Source organism: Amphiprion ocellaris, chromosome 22 (genome assembly GCF_022539595.1).
Source record: "Amphiprion ocellaris isolate individual 3 ecotype Okinawa chromosome 22, ASM2253959v1, whole genome shotgun sequence".
Taxonomy (NCBI): domain Eukaryota; kingdom Metazoa; phylum Chordata; class Actinopteri; family Pomacentridae; genus Amphiprion; species Amphiprion ocellaris.
Window position 1 is genome coordinate 23412787 of NC_072787.1, and position 21990 is coordinate 23434776.

The window sequence follows — 21990 nt, forward strand, 5'->3', positions numbered from 1 at the left end:
CAACCACAAGGCCCCTGTGGCAAAATTCACCTCCCCCGTGTTTCTCACGCTCTTCTTTTGCAGATTTGGTGTCTGGTATTTTGTGCAATCACAGATTAATATGCAAAATGCAAAAAAAAAAAAAAACAACTGAACTTCAAGATGAAGCAAAGGAGCCACGTTGCTTGGAACCCTTTAATTCGCAGTGAATGGAGTCGTTTGCGTCATGGAAAATGTAGAATCAAGTATTTTCTTTAGCTTGATGAATGCTTTTATTTTTCTTTCTCTTTCCTTTTTTTTTGCCTTCGTTGGACCTTCAGCAGCTAGGAAACGAGTGGAAAGACAGAAGTTTGGCATTCAGCAAAGGCTTCTGGCTGTTATTGAAGCAGAGATGTTGCATGTAAATGTGGCCTGGACTGCAACTATTTCGCATTAATCCAAATTTACTCAAGCACAATGCTAAATTTAAACATAAATAAACACATTTTCTGTGAAATTAGCAGAAATTGGTTGACAAAACGGAAACCCAGAGCTTTTTGGGCTCTGGTTGTTCTGGGTTGCACCATATCTTCCCAAATCCGTTGGTACATTGAATTTAAATAAGGATTTACAACATGTGATGGAATGTAAAATGTCTTGTCCTATAATGACTTCAGTAATGTATAATTTGGTATAGATATACTACGCAGATATGGTAAAATATGTGTTGAAACAATTCATGCATTTTAAGAGTAAGACATGCCAATTACATGACTCTAACAGAAGTTATTTACCCAGTTAGAAAGGCAAATTAGCCAATTACGCTAATCTAACAGAAGCTATTTGCTAAGTTAGCAAGTTAAATGCTATGTGTGTGTTATATAATTTTAAGTTTACCATTATTAAACAGCACTAATTAAGTTTATAGTCAGATATACTCACTAAATCTATATTCCATCTTTTAATTTTTACTTTAAACACATTACATATTAGCGAGCTAACATTGACTAACCCTCTAAGAGGCTCAGCATTAGCAACATAACATTAGCTTTGTCTTTTGGTTCAGTGAACTCTCTAAGTACTAACATTATCTTTGTGTTTTGGTTCAGTTTGCTCACTCTAAGAAGATCATATATTAGCAAGCTAAAATTAGCTTTGTATTTTGGTTTAGTTAGCTCACTCTAAGTAGGTCATATATTAGCAAGCTAAAAGTAGGTTTGCCATTTGGTTCTGTTGGCTCACTCCAAACGTGACATTTAATGGCAAGCTAACATTAGCTTTGTTGCTTGATTCAGTGAACTCTCTAATTCAGTCATTTATTAGCAAGCTAACATTAACTTTGTATTTTGGTTTAGTTAGCTCACTATACGTAGGTCATATATTAGCTAGCTAAAATTAACCTTATCATTTGGTTCTGTTAGCCCTTTTTAAGTGGGTCATATAATACCAAGCTAACGTTAGCCTTATCAGTTGGTTCAGTTAGCTCAGCCCAAGCATGTCATATACTAGCAATATTATGTTAGCTTTGTCAGTTGGTTTAGTTAGCTCAATCTAAAATGGTCATATATTAGCAAGCTAACATTAGCTATGTCAGATAGCTTAGGTAGCTCTTTTTAAATAGGACATTTGTTAGCAATGTAGCAGTTGTTTTGTCAGTTGGTTCACTTAGTTCTCAAAATTGGTCATATAGCAGCAAGCTATCATAAGCTTTGTCTGCTAATTCAGTTAGCCTGCTTTAAACAGGTCATATATTAGCACGCTATCATTAGCTTTGTTAGTTGCTTCATTTGGCTAACTCTAAATGAGTCATATAGTAGGAAGCTAACAGTAGATTTGTCTATTGGTTCATTTTGTTCTTTTTAAGTGTGTCAGATATTAGTATGCTAACATTAGCTTTGTCAGTTTGTTTAGTTCGCTCTCTAAATGGAAAACGTATTAGCATACTAACATTAGTTTTGTCAGTTGGTTCTGTAAGCTCAGTGTAAACGACATTTACTAGCATGCTAAGGATCATTTTGTCTGTTGATTCAGTTAGCTCTCTTTAACTGGGACATTTATTAGCAAGCTAAAATTAGCTTTGTCAGTTGGTTCAGTTAGCTGTCTCTCAGTGAGTCATATATTAGCAAGCTTATGTTAATTTTGTCGGTTGGTTTTGCTCATTATCGTTAATGAGTCTAAATATTTAGTGATTTTTACTTAAGAACTAGTTTGTCTGGTGTCACCTGGTTTAATTTATGGGTAAATTAATGGGTTAAACCTGATAATTACTTTCGGTGGTCTTTTTCCTCTTTTTAATCCACTTTGGAATGTCATTAACAGTGTTTGTCAGATCACTAAATGAACAGGGATCAGTGTTGTTGACTCATCGAGAGGTGATGTCATGTAAACAGGTTAACATCAGGAGGACAAACAGTTCATTTCATCTGAGAGTTCAGTCAGTGCAGTTATTCAGGCGCAATCTTACACTGACATTACTGAGAGATAAATGAAATCTGTTCCCAGCTCTCACAGTTTATGTTCTTTGGGCGGTTTACATACATTCCTGCCGTTTTGTTTTTAACCCTGGCTGATTATGAGACTAAACAACAGTCACATGAATTCATAAGTTGCTTGTTTATTGGACGGCGCTGTGGTAACCTGTCAACCTGCCAGATTAGAGGGTTTGGCAGCGAGAGGCGAGTAGTTAAAACACATCTGATTGCACCGTGAGTGATGGATTATATGGGGCTGTTTTACAGTTTGAGATTTAAGACTTTTAGGTCCAAATGGCACCACGCTCACCTGGACAAACAAACTAAACAATAACCAGTACACGTTCTGCTATAGGGCTCACGGATTCGGCCTCGCCGTGATTTTTAAAAGCCGCTGAGGCATTTCAAGGAGACATTGTGGTCTTTGTTTTTTTTTTGTTTGTTTTTTTTATAAGCAAAATGAGAAATAGCAAAGCTGCCAAGAAAACGGTTATCTCAGTAGCAGGAGTGCATCACTTGGTTTTGTTTGTTCGAGTTGTTGGAACAAGATAAGGAACTTATGCAAAATCTTGAAGCACTTTCATTCGTATGTGGAGAAAATAGAGCTGTGCTGAAAACACTATGAATGCCTGGTGAAGGTGATATAATACAATGACAGATTTGCAACAATTCCGACCTTTCTGAAGATGAATTCTGACGTCATTTGGTCATTTTAAAGGTGGCTTCGGGCTTACATATTCCCTCAACACAAATGGTCAAAAGTACATGGACAGGGGTTACGTAGGGTTACTGGCCAATGATCGTTTTAACTCTTTGATCCCCTAACTACCACCAAAATTTCACCAGTTATGGCAAAAATTGTCGGATTTTCAACTTTCACATGATTCTGCTCCTCTAACATGAAGTTCTGTTGGAAAACCCAACCAAATCTGACCTTAAAATCAGGATATTTCATCAAAATCACTTTGTTCTACTTAAATAAAATAAAAAATAAAATAAACTGTTTGTAGTAGCTAGACTTTGTAAAAAAAACAAAAACAAAATCTGTGTTTTTTGGTGCAATTGTGAAGTTACTAGTGACTCAGCTGTGACCAATAGTCACAGGACAAAAATTGAAGGACTTTTTAGCTGCATTAGGATGAACTGCAGGCTGTGTTTGCAAAGAGCAGGTAGGGAAAGGATGGAAACAAATTAAAATGTGTGTTTGTTTATCCAGTATTGGTAATGCCAATGGGAAAATGTTGCACGTGTTGATTTATTTTAGTTTTTGTAAAGTAAATTGGAACTTTATTACATTGTGTTGTTTCATTGAGTTGTAGGGCTTTATTATTGCAGTGAGGGGAAAAATGTGAGAAAAGCAAAAATGGTTTCTAATGGTTGGGGGGAAAGTTTCAATTATAGGAAGCCTTAATGCTACATCACACAATGCTTTAACATGAAAAATGTCCAATGCTTGGTAATTTAGAAGACCTTGAGAAACCTGAACTCAATCCCATCCACCACCTTTGGGAGCTAAATGAAACCATTCAGCGTCCGCATACTTTTGGTCACATAGTGTAGGTTAATAACATATAAAACTGGAATGAGGATGGAGCACAGGTATAAAATGCTCACTGAACACCTAATTATACTAAATGTGGTGTCCCAGGTGGAGTCTAATTTGTGGTGAAATCAACCTGCTCATTTATATTTGCATTAGAACTTCTCTCTTTGCAAGAAAACGCAGCAGGGAACACTAAAATGCAGGCAGAATTTAAATTAAAAGCACCTTTTTTTGTAGGGAGCAGTGTAAAACCCCAGCACTGAATGTATTTCTATGCATCTGGCACAACTAAACCTCTGGGGGTGTGTGTCGCCTTGTATCGCCTACTCTTACCAATGTTTACTTGGCTTTATCTGGCGGCTGCTGCCTTGTGCGAGTGTTCAGAGGGAATGAAGGTAAACATTGCCGTAGGGTTTGCTGAGCCTCAGATACATTCACAGCTGTGAAACTGTCCTTTAACTTCTCATCTTATTTCAGCTGTTTACCTCTTGCTCTTTCACTGTTGAGTGGATGTGAGATAGATTTTTGGGAGTTTGGCATCAGAAGAACTATTCTGTGTTGTATTGAAACAGGCAGATTATTTTTTAGTTTGTTGCAGGTCAAGTTTTACTGCCGCAAAATCCTTGTTTGTCCAGGTTTGGTGATGTTTGCAGGTAGAAGTGGATGATATGGTCACAAGACAAGGTTAGGGTGCTATTTAATGATGTTTTGCACAACTTACATACATGAGTATTGCTATTTTGGCAGGTATTTATTCACTGATGAATAAGTTAAACACTGGAACATGAACATTGGTACCAACAGTTGTCAAAACAATGTCAACCTCATGATGGTACAAGAGGAAAATAACCAAAGTTAGTCGGATTTAACACCTGGAAACATTTCTAAACGAAATGTTGCACCAGTCTGATGGTCAGATGTTGAGATATTTCACTGGGTCAATGAAAATTTTGACCTACTGGTGGCGCTAGAGGTGAAGACATCATTGGACCACCAAAATCATAGTGTTTATTTTGTAGCCAAATGATTTCTGCTACATAAGAGGACTGAAAGTATCACCATTATCAATTGAACAATCAATCTCAAGGTCTAAAAAGTGAAAATAACTGTATATATTAACTACCAACAGCCTGAAACACAAAGATCTTTAAATCCCTATAACAAAAAAGAAAGTTAATCAGCTAATTCTTAAATTTAGGAACCTAAAATCCATTAAATTTGTGACATTTTGCTTGGGAAACTTACTAAAACTCCAGTCGATTAACCAACAACTTGACTAATCCCTGCAGCTCTAAGTGTAAATATAAGTTTTTCTATCTGTTTATATAGGTAAATGTAATTATGTGCATATAATCTGTGTTTTCTTATGGATTTGGAAGTATCCGTGCCAAATTTCTCTACAATCCATCCAGTAGTTGTATTTAAATCTTGAGAGTCATGCTGCTAGCAGGGTCAAAACTACGTATCTTTGGTTTGTAGTAGGGTGACAGCTAATGATTATTTCCACTGTTGATGAATTTATCAAGTATTTTTTTGATTAATCCCTCAGTTGTTTAGTCTATAAAATGTCAGAAAAGGGAGATAAATGTGGATCAGTGTTACCAAAGCCCAAGATGACATCCTTAAATGTCTTGTTTTGTCCACAACCCAAGGATATTCAGTTTCCTGTCACAGAGGAGGAAAGAAACCAGAAAATATTCACAGTTCAGAAGCTGGTATCTGAGAAATTAGACTTTGTTTCTTACCTAATTACTGAAACCAATTGCTGGACTGTCAACACAATTAAAAACTAATTAATTAATTGTTGTGCCTCTAGTCTGTCGAAACTTCAGTTAGACGGAAGTCCGTTGAAATAAGTAATTCGAGGACAAACTGTCAGAAACCAAAAGAGTTGCTTACAAATTCATCTGCTTACAGTGATGCTAACCTACAGACTTTGGTTAGCTAGCATTAGCCACTTAGCCATCTAGACCGAACAAATCAGAGTCTTCATATTGTTTGGTCCACTTGTTTGGCTTCTCCTTTCATAATGAGACATCATAAATAATTGTACTCCCCCTAGATCAACCCTCTAATGCAGTTACTTGATGACCAAGCTAGCCAGCTAGTAATGACTGCTAATGCTATGATCCCATTGCAAAAAAATAGCTCTTTTTTACACAGTGGACTTTTCAAACAGTGTAAAAATTAGATTTTTATAGGTGTAAAATGCAGTTCAGCTGATTACTTGGTTGGTCTGAATGCTCTCATCTGACCAAATTCTCATTGGCTGGACCATCGCTGGTGTCACCTCAATTAGGAGAAAAGCTTTCCAGGATTAGTCCATTATTTTAGGGTAGCAGCAGAAGGAACACCCCCATGTTTTGGACTGTTGGATCTGACTTATTTAATGAGCGTATACTTGGTGTTGACTCCGGAATAAATGACACGTCAAAAGAAGCCGTTGGTGTAGCTTCATTCTGTTTAAACGTGGACAAAAAGTTGAGTGTAAACTTTGCAAAAGAGCAGTTTGTGTGTTACATCTCAACAACCAACATCAAAAAACAGCAGCTAACTTGTCTGTGTTACTTTCCACATTTAAAAATGATTGGGGAAGATGTACAGTATAGCAGGTCCTCAGTATAACATAACCAGGTTAAAGTTATTTATCATACTGCAAATTTCAACTTTTTATGTATATTTATAGCATGTTTAAGCTGATGATGCTGTCAGTTGGAGTGTGGCTCAATTAGTGGTCGGAAAGTGGATTTTCTTTGATCAAGACTGCATTGGTTGACTACAGCTTTGGACTCCTGATGATTTCAGTTACATTTAGTTGCTTAAAAATGCTAAAACCTAAGTGGATATTGATAATGGATTCAGACTGGGGATGCCTAGATTTATAAATTGTGAATCCTTTGGATGTAAACAGTTAAATTTGTCCTGTTAACGGCTCTATACACACTAAGGATTGATAGCTGCAGTGTTAGCAGCCTCTGCTAGTCACTACATCATTTAAATAAACATGACAAGATTAACTAGATCAGTGATTTCTTGTTTGCACAGACTTGAACACGTCTAACCGATGTTGACTTCAGGATTAGTCGTCAGATATTTCTGCCCTGCGCTCGGTGTTTCTGTAACCTTTCTGGAGACCTTCAGTCCAGCCCTCCATACATCATTTCCCACTTTATTCCCCTCCCATTTTCCAAAAGCGAACCTCGGCTGTCTCCTTCATTAATTTCTCCTCTCCCAGGACGCCGGCAGGCCCGCTTCAACCTTTTTTTCCCTCGGCTTCATTTGCATCTCGGCTCCACTCGGCTGCCCAAGTGTTTTCCGGGAGTCAGGTGGCTAATTGGTTCCCATCTGTTGGGAGAAAGTGGCCCTTTACGGGATCTTGGCTAATTTGTGTGAGGAGTTTTACCATATTGATTGAGTTTTTTTCCCCCTCTGCCCGGAGTTCAGGCTGATGTCTTTGCTTCGTGCCGTAGCAGCATCTTTTGAAAACATGAAATCTTGTCATCTGTGGCGGCTTTAAAGATCTTCATCAGCTTTCATTCTTTCTAATCTGTATTTTTTCTTTCTGTTCTGTTTGCAGAAACACAAACACAAATAATGCAGATTTTCCACTGTGTTAATAATTTCACAACCTCTGTGTGCAGTTTGCTTCTGAATAAAGATAAGGCTGAGAGCAGGAAGTCGTCGCAGCAAAACAGGAAGTGGCAGGAAACACTGAGACACTTGTTCAGACAGATGTGAAAACCACAGAGGATGTTTTGTTTATGTCGTTGCTACCTGAAGTTGAGCAAACAAATAGCTCACTGCTGACTTCCATCCACTATATGCTCATATTTAACGTTTAGCATCACTAGAGGAGACTGACAGCTTCATGATTCTAACTAGTTTGCATGTTTTTCATGTTAAATACTCAGTTTTTCTATCAAAACTTACATCATAAATTCTCTACCTGAGCGTCTCATGAATTCATCTGCTCCTGCTCACATCCCTCCGATATCTGCTGACATTTTGCTGCCGAACTGTCAGACGGGGACGAACTCAACAAAACAGAATGTTCACATTGTTTGGTTCACTTCACTTTGCTTCGCCTCCTCATAATCAGACAAACACAGTCCCCACAGTCTTTTATTTCCTGTCCGTCCCTCTAACACATGGAACTAGTTTCTCCAAGAAGCTGGCAGAGCTTCTGCTAACATCTAAGGTTAGTTTACCGACTCCCATCTGAAAAAAAGGGCCTTGGATTAAATAAAATGCTGCATTAAATTAGAGATTCAAATGAAAAAAAGACCATCTAAAAAAATGGCAAAATTGTGCAATTTATTAGAGCCAGAAACTGCAAAGACTGAAAGAATGCTTGCTTTAAGATTTTCACAGTTTCTTTAATGATATTTTTTGTTGTAAAAAAAAAAAAAAAAAAAGGATTAACCTTCAACAGGGCTAACTTCAAGCAGATACGTCGGTGAATAGTGCTAAAATCAATAAAAGGCATTGTGAGATGCAACGGGACTTTTTGATGATGTCCATTGTGCTACAGTTTCTTCTTCTGATGGCTCCTCTCCAGTCATTTTATAACCCTGGAGGTTTAAGCTGCTGCTCTGTAGTCATTATTTTTCCTGGGGACATTTTTCGGAGCTGGATTCCTTCCAGAGCTTTGGCTTTGTGTTGTTCAAGCCTTTTTCAATCGCCGTCTCATCGTTGGGTTTCCATTTGGAGTCGGTTCTTTCTCCAGCTGAACTCTGGAGTTGTTTCATTCTGTATCTGTGCTGCTCTCAGCCCATGATTGAGGTTCCTTTTGTGTCGCCTTTCGGTGCCGTTTTCTTCCCCTCTAATAGCTTTTGTGATATGGGGTTTATTGTTTGGCTATCTCCTAATAGAGATGTAATTAAATCCACGCCGCCGGAGATGTGAGCAGCGACTGATTCTGTGACCGTGTCAATATTTGCATCCGGAAGGAAACGTCCCAGCATCCTCTCTGCTCGTCTGCACTGTCAGTGCACCACGTTTACTGCCTTTAATCACTGGTTTACTGGACTTAAACAGCGACTGATCCACTTCTCAAGGATGTTGTTGTTCCTGGTGGGGAGTTCTACAGCTTGCACCAGTTTTTTCTTCTTGTTTACTCTGTATTTACTGTAAATAATTGAGAATTTCACTACTTATTGATTAGGTTTGTGTCTGGGTTAGCATGTTAAGACCATTTCTTGCACAAAAAACGTGCCAAAAATCCACCAGCGCCTCCATTTTCTCCAGTTTTAAGTGTCTGCAGGAACATTGTAATAGTCGTTTATAGAGTTGGTGTAAAGCCCATCTTACATTTAACGAATTATGAGCTGGTTTGGACACTAAAACTCATGTTTAAAGCCCAAACAGCAGCCACAATCCACAAAGACGTACACCATGGAAAAGATTAAAGTCTAGATGAGATTTATGACTTCAAATTGCTTATTATGGCAACGCAGACTACCAGAAAGTGGGGCAAGAGAGGCCATGCTACTTTGCAATCCTCACTCCTGGAGCTACAGCTGCAATTATCGTGGAGATAATCAGCTCATAATGCTTTAAAAGTAAGATGGACTTTACACCAACTTTATAAAAGGTTATTAAAATGTTCATGCAGACACCAAGTACACCAAAAAATATTCAATAAAGCTGCTGCATAAAAGCATTTATTGAACATTTCAAGAGTCTAAATTAAAGTTTAGATTGAGTTTTGTGTTTAATGTCTTGTGTTGTCGCTGAATAAGACTTTCCTGCATCATTTAGTTTTATTTCTTGAGGAAAAATGCAAAACATTTGGTCATAATTCTCTTTTTTTGTTTAGTTTGAGTTTCATTTTCCAAAAGTAGGTAATTAATTACAAGTACACCAAAAAATATTCAACAAAGCTGCTGCATAAAAGCATTTATTGTGTATTTTGACAGTCTAAAATAAAGTTTAGATTGAGCTGCATGTCTTGTGTAACAGTCTTTACTGCATCGTGTGGTATAATCTGTTGAGAAAAAAATTCCAAAATTTTAGTCTAATTTTCATTTTGAAATGATATATTTAGTTTTGGATTCATTTTCAAAAAGTAGGAAATTAATTAAAAGTGTAACAAAACATAATCATTGACGCCCCTACATTAAAGCATTTATTGTACATTTCAAGAGTGTAATTTAGATTGAATTGTGTGTTTATTTTTGTCTGTAAACCTGAGGAGACTTGTGGACTTCATCCTGCACATTAGCAGCATTATGTTACTGTGCGTTTCAGCTCTTACCTCTTGACTACTCTAAATCGCTCCGCATCTGTGCCAGTTTTTATTCATAAGGTTCATCACCAGATCCCCTCAGAGGAAGCTGCCGGTGATGAATCAATTTCAGGCTCCTTTTGAGAGCTTCCTGACGACTGACGGGGTGCTGGCGTTGACCTTCTGCGACGAGGGAAGGTCTCCGTATCCGGCAGATAGAAAGAAAATAGCGCAGGGAGAGCGAGCGAATGGACAGACTGAATTGCCTGGGTAAATTTAATTTAGTCATAAAAGAAGAGAGAGAGAGAAAAAAGGAAAGAGGAGAGGAAAGGAGGAGATGAGGTTTAAAATGCCAATTGAGGGAAGATGACAGAAGTCGGTCGTCGTCTCAGACCTCCACAAATTGAGGTGCTTTTCAGAGAAGTGCAGTCTTTTTAATGCAATCGCTTTTGGTTTCCTGATGTCAAGGGTTTGATTGTGTGCAGCAGGTTTGTGAGCTGATACTTATGTGTTTTCACTTCCCGCTGCCTGACACTCGATTTGTTTAGCCGCTCTAATCTAAAATGACTTGCATGCAAACAAACTCGTCTGTCTGTCCTTAATAACGCCATTTAATGCTTCTCTTCTTCCAGTCGGGGGGGAACCTGTAGGATTCCTGAGAAGGATTCCAATTTGAATCAATCACCGTCTCCCCTGGTGTTCCCGTTGTTTTGCGGGCGTCTCCGCCGATGATGGATGCTGCTATTCGCGGACGGATCGTAAACGGTGACGAATGGTGAAGGCTAACGCGTCGTGTGTTGTCAGAAGAAAATCATTTACCTCGCCTTCACAATCCATTAAGTCGATGAGAAGGAGAAAAGTTAGCGGTTTTTACGGTGACACTGACAGAATGCGGGCCGGATGGGATGTGTGGATGCTGCAGTTTACACCTTTTGTGTACATTAATTTCTGTTTGGTTTGACTGGCGGTTAGTTAGTCATCGATGTTGGGTGTAGAGATCAATTAATGTGCATTTTCTTGGTTGATCGATGGATCTTGTGGTCTATAAACGAACAGACATCAGTTGATATTTGCTCAAATACTGTATTTACCAACAGATTTTTTCAATTTTATACCACTTTTACTTCTACTCATTGACATTATACAGCAAAATACTGCACTTTTGTCAGATTTTGTAAAATTACACATTAAAAGCCTACATTATAAGCTCATAATTGTTGAAGATTAACCCTCTGAATCCTATGTTCACCTTTATGGAAACAACACAACCCTGGCTAGAAGCAGGAAAACCATAAATCATTAAAAACAAAAGTTTAATTTATTTAGTTTACAGAACTTATGAAATCAAAAATGTGGAATCAAACATTTTTTTTCCCAAAATCCCCAAAAGTCCCCAAAGGTGTTACCAGAACTGATCAGAACGGTTTCAGATCATTTTTTGTCATACAAGACTAAAAAAAAACAACAACAAATTTCTCAATTTATTTTCGTTTTATCCAATAATCTATAAAATGTTGCAACTCTACTTGTTACAACAATATAAATCCCAAACATATTCCATTTACAATGGTAATAAACCATAAAACAATCACATTTTTGAAGCTTGGACCACCTAGTGTTGTAACGTTTTACAATTACAGTTTGATATGACATTTATTTTGTCAATTAATCAATCATTTAGTATCATAATTATAAAGAAATAGTTTTAATATCTTGTCATAATTTCACAGGAACCCAATGTAATACCTTCAGATTGATTTTTTTTGTCCGACTAACAGTCCAAAACCCAAAGATGATCCATTCAATAACGAAAATGACAAGGAAACCCTTACAAATGTGAAACAAGAGAACGTTTCATAGCCGTTTTTGCACTTAATATTAGTTCATGCTTCCACTAAATTGTCTCTGTAAATCACACAACAAGCATTGACATAGAAGGCCTCTTCTCGTCCACTTTTATACCAGTTGTTGGACGTTTGATTACATTTTCTAACCTTCCTGTAGGCCTCCTGGAATCTATGCAGTTTTTAGACTTCCCAATGCAGATATTTAATATTTTTAAGCTGTTTCTTCCAGGCTGTAGTGAATATATAAATGTGAGCGCTCTCCATGAAAGCGTCGGTGTGGAGTAGATAAGGACACCAGGCGGCTTGTGCATGGTTGCATGAGGCCAGTTCCAGCCTTCAGGATGAAGGTTTTCACTCCCCTGAGCCTCCTGCAGTCTGGTGTCAGACATGCTTTATTAGGTCATTCGTTCCTCTGAGGAGGAACCTGCGAGGTGGCATCACACTTCAGCACTCTGGGATGTTACGGCTTTTTCATACTGTCCAACACGCCTGAAAATCCATCCACCTCGCAAAGGATTCACAGGGATCAAGAGTGGGAAGCGGCATTTGAAATGAAACTTGGACAGCAGCGTCTGTATGGTTTTTCTGATTCCTGAGAATTTTCCTGGCCGTCAACACTAGCAATGATAACAATATTAATCTGAGAACCAAATCAGTACTTCAAGGAGTAAGCAACTGCAAAAATACCAGACTATAGTAGGAATTCTCACAATCTTTCAGTCAAGTGTTCATCCAGAAGCTTCAAAACCTGCCTTGTTTTCTTTTCCATGACCATTTGGCAAATGAGAAATCCATCAAGCTAAAACTAAGCAATTTCATATAAGAAGGCTCTCGAGTTTAGTCCGAAGTATGCCACCCTGTTCTTAATTCACATTTTTGTGGCTTTTTGGATATACAGGTTGGAGGTGGAGGAGGTTGGAGCAGGTTTTGCATTTGCAATGTGGAAAAAAACACTTCATTGTTGTGGCGAAGACACCAAAGAGCCGCTGTTTAATGCTTTTTAGAGGTGTAACGCTATACAACGTTGGGAGTTTAGCCTGGTTCATGGTTCATATACGTACACTTCCACAGAATGGGACATTTACCTTTCTACAATGAATAAAGCCATAGTACCAGGGAATGACTGTGTTAAATGTGTGTGCCTACTGCCCTTTGTAAATTTGCCCAGGTAGCTAGCTAGCATTAAAGCTGAAGTGCGGGAATTTGCATATAAATGAACATCTGTTACATGTAAAGCCTTACCAAATGAGTTCACACAATGCTGATTAAGCCGATCAGCAGCAGGTAAATCTCTTACTGGGATACTGTCAGAACCAGATTTATTCATGAACACAGGAAATTTGACTTTTTTTGCTTCCTGTCATTGAACTTACACACTTCAAAGTCTTCAAAAAATGCATATAGATAGCAAATTTCAAGAAGAACTGAACCCTAGAGTGAAGACATCCTGTTGCTCCGTTATGACATGGTGGTGGTGGTGGTGGTGGGATTTGGGTCGTCTTGCCCCTTAGAGGGAATGTTCTCTGCAAATCAATGCAAGTTGCTCTGAGTGATCATCTTTATCCTGTGATGAAACATTTCTATCCTGATTCTAGCTGTCTCTTCCGTGATATGACAGTACTTCAATCCATAGGGAACAAGATGTAAATCATATGGTTTAGGCCTTAACAGTCACCAGATCTTGATTTTGGATGGACTTGCCATCATTAAAACACCAAATGAGGGAATATTTGTGGGAAGAATGTTGTTCATCCGTCCAGTAGAGTTCCAGAGACAGAGAAAATCAATGCCAAGGATGCATTGAAGCGGTATTTGGTGGTTCAATGCCTTACTGAGACACCCCAAGCTTGTTCGGACTTGCAGTCCTTTCCGTTAACCTGATAGAAACTGGACATCTCAACTTTATGTGTCAGTGAGCACCCTGGTCACTTGTCTGTAAGTGTAAAAGCTCTTTTTGTATCGCTTTCAACACATCACAAGTCTGAACTGCACCCTGTCACATTAACGGCCACCGAGTAAGGGGAGTAATTAAGGGAAGGAGTTTTCAACATTTCAGCACCAATATTCATCCAAAAACATCACAGCGAGAGTCTTTCCCCTGAGCAAAATCCACATGAGCATCTCCAAAGCAAGTGAGTTACACGCATTTGTAACTTCATTCATTACTTAGCTAATAATAAATTATCCCTGATGTGGAGACAGGGTGTATCTCAGAAAGAATCCCATTAGAAAGTTACACTTTATGCCTGTCAATCACAGTTTAGTTTGTTGCTTCCAGCTGTTTAGGACTCTTTCCTTTGAGTTTATTGAACACTTGCTTACTATGACAAACCATTCATCATTAGACGTCTGAAAAGGGTGTTTATGTTGTTTTTTTTTTCTTTTAATTTGTCACCAAACATACATTTTGAGTCTGGACACAAATGAATGAGCTTCACCACTTGTTCAAAACGGATTTGTCCATTATTGTGTAGCAACATGCTGAGAAGAAATGCAGAACTTTCTCCCCTTTTTTTGTTTCCTGTTTTGCTATAATGTGTTAACATCCATGTAATGTTTTATGTACAGGAAGCCATGTAAGACATGATGGTTTAAATGAGGTGTTGATGAATGTTTAATGAAGTTTTTTGACCACTTTGCGGCAAAAATTGTTCAACAGCTTGAATTGGAAGCTTCTGTTTACCAAAGGTGAGGTGTGTGAGCCGTCAAATGATCCAGATATGAGTGATGAGCAGGACTGTCGACGGTCGATTTACGGTGAAAGATGCATAAACGCCCAGATTTGCGTGAGGTTGCGCCGCTGCTGGCTGGATGCAGCGGGGTCGGGATGCACATCCTGAGGCAGATATGGAGGCTGATGGATGTTTGGTATTTCAGATGGATGAGTGGGTGTAACATCGCTGGGCTGTGAAGGTCTGCGGCGAAGCTCCCCCTCCCCTGAGCAGTGAGTGATGTATTGACAAAGCTGTACGACACCCCTGGGAGCCATTTACGAGGCAACACAGGTGACGCAACTCTGCAGCTCACCTCCTGACCTTTAATGAACTGCAGCCAACAGGACTCTGAATTTACACCCCGCTCGCCTTAGGTGGAACGGATGGTTTGCATATAGATTAAAGCTCGGTAAATTATAACTCCGACCGGGCCGAATGCTCGGCTCGCTCGCCGTGCAGCCACGTGTTTAGCATCAGCGAGAAAACTGACCCACTTTTTCTTTTATTCTAACATCTGGGGCCGTCTGCTTCGGCTCGCCGGCTCGCGCACGCCTTCATTATTTATCACGGGGATGAGACACAATCTGTGTCAGCCGCTGTTCATGAAGGCATCATGAGAGAAGGAATATCAGCAGCAGCAGCATGTGGTGGCTTAACCCTCGGAAACTCAACCGGTCCGTGGGCGTTTTTTTATTTTTTGGGCTCTGCTCATTTTTTTATTCACTGTGGGCTCATTTTTCACTGCAATGTGAAGTCCTGAGCCTCTATGGAAACCTTAAAAACCTTGAATGAACATGTACAGAATTTCTTCCAAGTGCCTCCAGCTGTTACCAACATTGGAAAGAAAAAATGGTGACTCTACCTACTGCACATATTTCCTCTTTTTAACATTTCTATAACCTCTTCAAACTCATTGTTTTTCACACATGATCTCATCAATCTTCCAACAACTTCCTGTTTTCCTTTTTGAGCCGTGCTGCATTTATTTTATCGCTCAAGTACGCTTTGCTTTCTTAGTTTTTTGATTTCTCCAATTTGTTTCCATACTTGTGCATTCTGATGAAATTTAAATGCCATTAATAATCAATAAAAGAGAAAAAAGATTAATTTATTTGGTTTTTCATTAAAAAGAAACCAAACAAACAAGGAATTAACATGTACAACATTTTTTCAAATTTACATGGGACTCATCAATTGTGGAAAAATGTGAACTCTACATTCTATAAATATTTAAAATGTAAAATTTGTTTCCATATTTTTGCTCTGTGTAAACACTGCCTGTAGTTCAACCCAAACACTCCCAGAATTTTTATCACATGACTGTTTGTCATTTAATAGTGACATGATTGCACCAAGGTATGCAGAATTTTTTGTTATTTACAGCATCTAGTTACTACAGATGGTTTATTTTTGCAAGTGAAGTATAATTTTGAGGTTAGATTTGTTCACATTTTCTGATCGAATGCCACATCACGTTTTAATTTAACTGAAGTAATCAAAAAGTGGAAAATCCAATGATTTTTTTTCGCTTTTTTTTTTTTTTTTTTTTTTACACAGTGACTGGCTTTGATCAATGGTGCCAGTTTGGCAGTTTTTCATATTTCTATTAAGATAACCAGCCTTACAAACCTGCCGGTGGGTTTCAGGGTTCGGAGGGTTAATGGTTTTACAGAGGCTCTGTTATTATAGTTATTTTGATTACGATTATTATTCATCCCCATCCTGCATCTTGTTTTTTGCCGGCCAGCTAAGCAGACATTTCTCTGCCTCCGTCCCCACTTCCTAACCACGGGCATCTAATTTTACTTTCAGATTTGATTTGGGGATTGAATTTGAAAGCTATTACAGCTCGTAAAACTTGGCTTGCAGTGGTGGGTGTATTTTTCATTTTTTTATTTTATTCTGAGTTGGTTCTGGCAGGCTGGTGGCCCAGGAGCAGAGCTGTTAATATGGTTTTTATCCCAGGAGGCGAAGGTCTTTGTTAAAATGTGCTTTTTTTTCAGGGTGACCTCCCCTTTGAACCCGGCGGAGCTTGTTTGGGGACATTCTGTGGAAAAGGCCACATGCTGTGTTTTGTCTGCAGGGTGGAGGAGTCGCATCTAACGCCCGCCGTGATTGAGATTGTTTTGTTTTTCCCCTCTTTCCCGTGGTACACAAGGACACAGGCCCTGAAGGGATGTGGCGTGATGGCAACGAGCTGCAGCGAGGAGGGAAAAAAGACGAGCGATGGGCAATGTTTGGGAAGAAGGGCAGATAAAAGGTAGATGAGCCGCAGGGGAGTTTATTTGATTTTTAATTACGCTCGAGGCGCAGCACAAAGTCTGTCAGACCAAGCCTTTGGTCCTGAGTTAAATAAGTGTGGATTGATTGAAATTTGGCTTTTGCGGTTCCCAGAGGATGAACCCTGACGACTTTAGAGAACCCCCGGTGTTTTATGTAGTGCTTCAAACAGGTGGAACTTAATAATCAGGTGTGGGTCGAGCTTGAAAGACAAAAACAGTCAGTGCTGTTAACTTTAACATGCTAAACAGTTACACATACACTTAATCTGGCAAAATGTACATATTTACATGCTAATGATAATGTGAACGGACTTAAATTTTGCTAAATATGTGCTAGCGATGATCATTGATGTTGTTGTACACCAGTGGGACCATTTTTTTTTAGCTTTCACAACCCCAAGATATAGCTGCAAATACAAGTTTTAATGGCTGTTGTAGGTTTCTGCATTGGTATTGTGTCAAAGTCAGAATTTTGGTATCGTGACAACACAAGTGCTAGTGACAATCTTAGCATGAAGCCGTTGCACATTAAAGGTTAATTACTGTTTTATTGCAATTTCTTATTTGATCTTATTGTCATAGAACAAACAATCTGATGGGGAATTAGACATTCATGGAGAAATTTTGTATTTAGAGAGGTTGAAAGAAGTTTAGGGATGTTTCAGATACCAATGTTAGCTTGTTCAAGCTAACAGAAATAGCTCATACTGTTAGTTGGATGCTGCTCAGCAAGTTAGCAAGCTACTGTATGTCAAAATGTACTGCTGTGCGAGAGTTTATATCAAAACACATTAATTTGCTTGAGTTTTTCATGTGTGGAGTCAATTTTGGTGTCAAGAATTATTCATTTTCAATACTCGGGTACCAACTACCACCTTTATGGTGTAGCAATCAAAGACATTTAAAGGATTTTCCATTTTTTTGCCATTCCTGCAATGATGCCCCACTGTTAGCTTCTTTAGGCTTATGTAGCGACAGCTTATACTATTATCTCATCAAAATGCGCTACAGTTAATATTGAAATACATTTATTTGATTGATTTTTCCTTTCGTGGCATCAATTTTGGTATCAAAAATCATGCAATTTGAACAATTGGGTGTAAACTACCAAGTTTTTTGTGACCATCCTCTGGCTTTAGTCCACCACTTCCCACTTTGATCCAGGTCTTTCTGTGCTCGGGCCTTTTAACTATAATAGAGACGTACCGCCTTTGGATCCATCGCGGCTCACTGTGTTCAGCACTCTGTCCTGGAAGCCAGATTTATATGCTTGGCAGGCGCTGCGGAGATCATTGTTGGACATAAAACAAGTCATGGGTGGCTGGGAAGGAGTTGCAAAGGGTGTTCCGATGAATAATTTCCTTTCGTTTTCATCCAGGACGGATACAGCTGTTGAAATTAGATGCCACACGTGTGATTGCCTCCAGTACCGATAGACTGGTCTGTCACATATGTCACCACTTTCCTATGCAGTCTGGAAATGGAATATCTGAGATTTCACATATGCTTCTGGGGAGATAAGTTAGAAAAAAAAAAAAAACTGTCCTCATATCGCTCCAGCCACCAGGGAGTCTGTAGCAGCATCCCATTTACTGCATCCAGCAGAAATCCTCCACTGGGCCTCTAATGTGTCTTTACTGCCGCCGGGAAGTGCTTTCTTTTTTTTGCTCTACCTGTTTTTAAGTCTGAATCAGCACACAAACAGAATGACTAACTGGGCCACACTGCTTTCCCTTCTTCTGCTACATTAAGCGTCTCAGCGGCCGCGGATCTCCGGCGAGGATTCGCTCAGCACCTTGCTGCCGGGGAGGTCGATGGTCGCATGTGGTGTGTAACGTGAACCGACCCATCTGAAACACACACTGAGCAGAGCTGCAGACTGTTTTTTAACATTTGAATCTGCAGATATGTTTGTTTGACTGGATTCAAGGCAGAAATTCAATGTTTTCATGGGTTTAATCAGATAAGAACATCACAGTGTAATTACTTTCAACCCCCAAAAAACTATCAAATTTAAATGTCTTACCTTAACTATTAATATCTCAATTATCACCTAATCTGCTGATTATTTTCTTGACTTACCAATGAATCAACATGAGATGTCAAAAGATTGAAAGGTTGTGTGTTCCTGGAAACAAGATTTAGTTAGATAATTGATTTAGTAACAGGTTTAGCTAAAGTAAATGTCTCCAGGACCACATGTCATAACACCGAAGATGGATAGACTCACAAGGTGAAAATTATACCAGCTCCACTGCCACAGCCAGTAATGACTCAAGAGGATAGTTTAAGGAGCACAGGTGTCAAAATCTGATCCCAATACTACAAAAGGCAACACAAGTCTGAAAAAAAAACCCAATTAAATCACACACAGTCGTTTCCAGATATACCAAGTATTTGTTTGAGCTGTTAACTAAATGAATCTATTGCAGGAATAATGGTATGCCAGAAGAAACAGAAGCTTTTTACTAAGGGTGTTACATGTGCATTTTTTTACACTGAGAATTATTACCACTCTACTGAAAACACTGGAATAAACACAGGTTTGCTGATAAGACTAGGGTCCAACATGCATTTAGTGCCAGTGGTTTAGTTTTTCTTGATGTTGCAACTAAATGATTTTAAATTTGACAACTTAAGGTGAAATGGAAATCTTTTTTGTACAAATATGCAGATCAGCAAAGTGTATTTGACACAGCTGAAATATAAATTGTTCTTTGCATATACATATCATGTTTAAATGTAAATCCTACTTAAGATTTTAAGTTTTGATGTGACATTCCAATGAATGCTGTCAGTGATGACAGATTTTGGTAAATTTTTTGTCACATGATACATTTTTTGTATCATGTGACCAAAATTCTGGAAAAAGAAAAAAAAATCTCAAGGTTCACTTACTGGCTTTTTTTTTGTAGCTTTCAGTTGCACCTCAAGGTTTTTATCAGTCGATAGAGTTGACTGAATTGTCATTGTCACTTGTAAATTGAACGCATGTTGTTACATGACAGAAGCCTTGGAAATTGTATTGGTAGCTTTCAAAATAGGCAGAAAAATAATCATAAAGTGATGACATAAGTGACGACAGGTCCGACTATGAGCTCAATGAAGACCATGAATCGTGGTTGAAAGCTACAGGAAAATATAAGGCTAAATTAAACAGTCAATGTTTCATATTTTCCAGGTTCTTTCAAATGCATCTTTATTTAATTCAACCACTCACACTCAGATATAAACAAATCATCAATTAGTTATTTACATTGATGTCGTTTTCCGTTCTATAAGGTCAGTTGGACGTACGTTGATGTAATATTTATTGAGGTTAACAACGAAGACTGTCGGCGTGACGCGTCTTCATTAAAGCCTCATTAATGAATTTCCCTGAATCTCTGCGAAGGTCACGGCGGTGATTAGCGGCTGCGTTCTGGGACGACGGGATTGCCATGATATTTAAAGAGTAGCATCGCAAGTTGATTAACCAGATAAAATGATGGAAAAATCACTAAAATCAAAGAATATATGGGATTTTCGATGCCTTTGCTGCTTCTGTCCTTCACGTTTGATGCAGATTTTGCTCTTGCTGCTTCCAGACAGACAGTTTCTGACTTTTTGTTTGTTTCCGTGGTGTTCGCTGAGCTGTAATGAATCCCCCCTTTTTCATTGGACATAGTAAACATCATATTTGAAGCAATCTTCAAATCCAGATCAAACCCACTGGCAGCCCCTCGGAGGCTTTCAAACACTGAAAAAAATCCACTCCACAATGTGTTTATTATTTCAAAAGCTTCGTGTCGTTGCAGTACTGTACCAAATCATGACAGAAGGCATGTCAAACACATCAGGTGTCCCTCCTTTTCACCACTGCAAACCCTTGTTTGTCTTCGCCTTAATGGGACAGCCGATTGTTTTCCTCCTTGTGAGCATGTTTCCACACAATTTGAATTAATTGGACTCTAAATTGATCCTACTTTCGAGCCGAAACCCTGGAAGCCGGAGCTTTGGCTGCATACAGCGGTTTAATCTGAATACTAAATGTTATTAAAAGCCTCCCCTGCTTCGCCCGTGTAGGACAGTGTGTACCTGGTAATGAGAAAAAAGCCCCAAGGGCCTATTGCATTCATTGTGCACCAGCATGGTATAATTCAGTAATTAATTGCCTCAGTGCCTGGATGGCGCTGTAATGGTTTGAAGATAAACAATACGACTTGCCTTTGCCACTGCTTTACATAGTCTTCCTATTAGAAAAGGTAAGCAGGAGGACGTGGACTCGGACGTAATGTTTTTAGAATGAGGAGATAAGAGCTTTGGGGTTATGCTGTGGCACAGGTTCCTGACGACATTTATTAATTTGGAATAAATCACTGCCCGAATGTGGCTTCCGGGGTTGCAGGTAATCATTATTTTCATTGTAAAACAGTCGCTTTTTCCGAGTAATCAATTATTTTTACTTAGAAAATACTAACAAATGCTCACAATGTTGTCCAAACCTAAATATATTCAATTTACAATGATGTCAAACGGACAAAGACGGTAAATGTTGGCCATTTACTACTGTGCCGCTAATTTAGGTTTGTACCCCTTTAACCCTACTAATAATTCCAGGAAATAGACTCAGAAATACACATTTTCTCAAGTCAAAAAGCCAAACATTTAAAATGTAACTCTGGTATTTTTTTAACTCAGTGTATTTCCCATAAATATGGTTATTGTGGCTCATGCTAACACTGTGCTAGCAAGTGTCACTGGAAGGAGATCCCTAAATCACAGTCAAAATGGCTATTTTAGGCAGCTGACTTCTGTGTTTCCTTTCTGTCAAACTGGATAACAAAGGTTTAAAATTGACTCCTATGAAAGTGACTTTCATCGAAAAGCTGTAGTTGCCCATTTGCACACTTTTTGGTACGACTATTAGCAAAGTTAGCAGGACCCAAATAGCCACAACAGCCAAATTA

General features: G+C 38.7%; 1 protein-coding gene across 2 annotated transcripts in view; it reads left to right on the plus strand.

The window, feature by feature from the left end:
• Positions 1-21990, plus strand: part of rnf152 (ring finger protein 152) — a 77701-nt gene that overhangs the window by 15764 nt on the left and 39947 nt on the right. The window contains exon 4 of one of the 2 annotated variants that reach the window (XM_023270978.3): positions 16918-17019. The exons of the other annotated variant lie outside the window; for it this stretch is intronic. The gene's annotated coding sequence lies outside the window, so the exon portion shown is untranslated. The remainder of the gene's footprint in view (positions 1-16917; positions 17020-21990) is intronic. 2 annotated transcript variants of the gene reach the window in all.